We start from the raw sequence: 3,359 nt of genomic DNA, 5'->3' as shown, positions 1-3,359 counted from the left end.
AAGCAGTGGTATCAACGCAGAGTACTATCTTGCTCCTAACAATATCTTCCAATAATTGTATCTTATTGTATGCCGTATCTCGCATATATTATGTATCTCAAATTATAGAATAATGATTTATTAAATATTAAAATATATATTTTTTTTAAGGATTATTATATGTATAATTTAGAAAGAATATTTAAAATATTTATAAGTTTATATATATATGTATATATATAATGTATAATATATATGTATATAGTATATGTATATATATATATATATATATACCCAGTTAGCCAAGCGTTCCTTGGCATAAGAAAGAAAATCGTTGCTTGACACAAGTTTTCATTCAGTTGTCATTATGTTGCTATCATCGAGATAATAGAATTTCGTTTAGGTTAACATAAAGGCATTATACGAACAATAGTTGCCTACACTAGTTGTTAAAATTTTAGGTGGAAATTGTTTTCGTCATGTTGCTCTGTGATTTCCAATAACTTTTTATTAAGAAAGCAATTGTTGCTCTCAAGTTGCTCACAATTGTCGATAGCAATAACAATCGACAATTTAATAGATAAAATCGGAAGCCGCTTTCCCTCAATATTGAAAACAACTTAATCAAAGCAATTTCAAGTAAATTGATCGGCAACTTGCTATCTGGGTATATATGTGATTGACAAGTATGTGTTATCTTGATTTCTTATTGATGTTACTGTATAAAAATATCAGCTGCATAAAGAATAATATAAAGAACTTATGAATAACATATAAATAGCTCAATGCAAGGTGTTCGGTCACCCTGAAAACTCGAGTTCAAGTCTATCGGTATATATATATATTTTTTTATATTTATTATTATTGGAATATATAGAAATTATTAAAAATATATATTTTTAAAGGCGATACTTAAGAATTTTTAAATATTGAAAATATTTCAATAATTTTACAACTACAAACACATTGTATATATAAATGCAAAAAATTCGGTAAATAAATTAATCCAGTAATAAATCTATCTCTCTAAATCAGTAATCAATATATATATATATATATATATATATATTATATATATGTTATATATATATATATATATATATTGATTACTGATTTAGAGAGATAGATTTATTACTGGATTAATTTATTTACCGAATTTTTTGCATTTATATATACAATATGTTTGTAGTTGTAAAATTATTGAAATATTTTCAATATTTAAAAATTCTTAAGTATCGCCTTTAAAAATATATATTTTTAATAATTTCTATATATTCCAATAATAATAAATATAAAAAAATATATATATATACCGATAGACTTGAACTCGAGTTTTCAGGGTGATAGACCGAACACCTTGCATTGAGCTATTTATATGTTATTCATAAGTTCTTTATATTATTCTTTATGCAGCTGATATTTTTTATACAGTAACATCAATAAGAAATCAAGATAACACATACTTGTCAATCACATATATATATATAATATATAATATATATATACATATTATACATATATATAAACTTATAAATATTTTAAATATTCTTTCTAAATTATACATATAATAATCCTTAAAAAAATATATATTTTAATATTTAATAAATCATATATTCTTATAATTTGAGATACATAATATATGCGAGATACGGCATACAATAAGATACAGTTATTGGAAGATATTGTTAGGAGCAAGATCTAAGATATCGTTATCCTCGTTTTACATATACAGAGAAACAAAGGTAATACGATAGCCGGTTCTTGTTGACATTATCTTTCAATAATCGCATCCGTGTGCTCAACATATTAGTATTTGTGCCTACATGGACGCTACTACATACGCGATGCAAGAGAGACAAAGACAGAACGATTATCTCTCTCCTTGTCAAGCTGTCAGTATGTTACCACGGAAAATTTCTCCAGTTCCTTAGATCTAGTGAGAATCGTATCGTCCAGATTTCTCATCAAATAAGTGACATAGCTTCGTGATTTTTTTTTTAATATATTCTTTATATAATAATGCAGTCAGCTAAAGAGCCCGATTTTGCATTTTTGCTCTTAAAAATTTATAATAAATTAAATACGGACTCGCGGCTAACCCAACCTTACCCGTTGCTAACTGCACATTTCCCCAAGTTTATTAAAACATTTTATTTTCACCTTTTTTTTAATAAAATAGCTCTTTAGCTGATTACAGTCGAGCTTACTGATTAAGAATATCGTAAATTTAATGAGATTCATTCAGTATTTTGGCTAAAATCTGGATTATACGAATCCGTAATTCCCGGCCGGCCGACAGGCGACCCAGACAAACTCCGAATTGATGTTGGAGACCTCGCGCGGTGACAACGCGAAACTCCGGTTTCAGTGTTACCAACGCTGAGAAACTAATTCCCCAGACTTTATGTAGTGGTACATGTCTGTACACGTACACACTATTGCATTGCTCACGCGGACGGCACGGTAGAGAGACAAGGATCGATTATCACGTTATCCTAGTTCCTCTACCGTGCTAATCACGTGACATGCTACACGCGAGATACGGCCTGAAAATGCTTTCTGGCCTTCCGTAGTAGAAGGCAGGAATGTAGCAAGGCTAATAAGCACCCACTTTTTGTAAATTTTATATATGCTTATGCACATATGTGCGTATATATAACAAATAGTATCAAAAATTTTATATATATGTCTCCAAATTGTACAATGATAAATAATAATGATAAAATAATAATTCGCAGAGAACTGAACTAATATACAACATGTAAGACACGGGCGCTTATTAGACTTGGCAATTTATTGCTTTTCACTTCTACTTTTTTATCGATATTTTATGTATCGTCAGCGCGATAGAGAGACAAGGAGAGAATGAGTATTAATTCTTGTCTAACATGTAGTGGCAATTGTAGATTTATAGGCTAACAAATATGTATTACTTAATTACTTTTTGATTATATTGATGTTACTGTATAAGAATACTTGCTCCATATAAATCGTGATGTAAAGAACATACGATGAGTAACATATTAATAGCTCAATGCAAGGTGTTCGGTCTGTCACCCTGAAGACTCAAGTTCAAGTCTATCGATATGATTTTTTTTTATAATATATTAGAATATATAAAAATTATTTTAAAAAATATTTTTTTAAAGGCGATTAACTTTAAGAATTTTTAAATATTGAAAATATCAATTATTTTACAACTATCATATACATAAAAATGCAAAATAATTCCGTGAATAAATTAATGTATCCTGTAATAAATCAATAACTAATATATATATATATATATTTATATTGATTACTGATTTAGAGAGATAGATTTATTACTGGATTAATTTTATTTACCGAATTTTTTGCATTTATATATACAATGTGTTTGT

The sequence above is a fragment of the Prenolepis imparis genome, unplaced genomic scaffold (assembly GCF_030444845.1).
Source record: "Prenolepis imparis isolate NDT839.2.m4 unplaced genomic scaffold, iyPreImpa1.0 SCAF_373, whole genome shotgun sequence".
Taxonomy (NCBI): domain Eukaryota; kingdom Metazoa; phylum Arthropoda; class Insecta; order Hymenoptera; family Formicidae; genus Prenolepis; species Prenolepis imparis.
Note: the sequence above shows the minus strand (reverse complement) of the source record.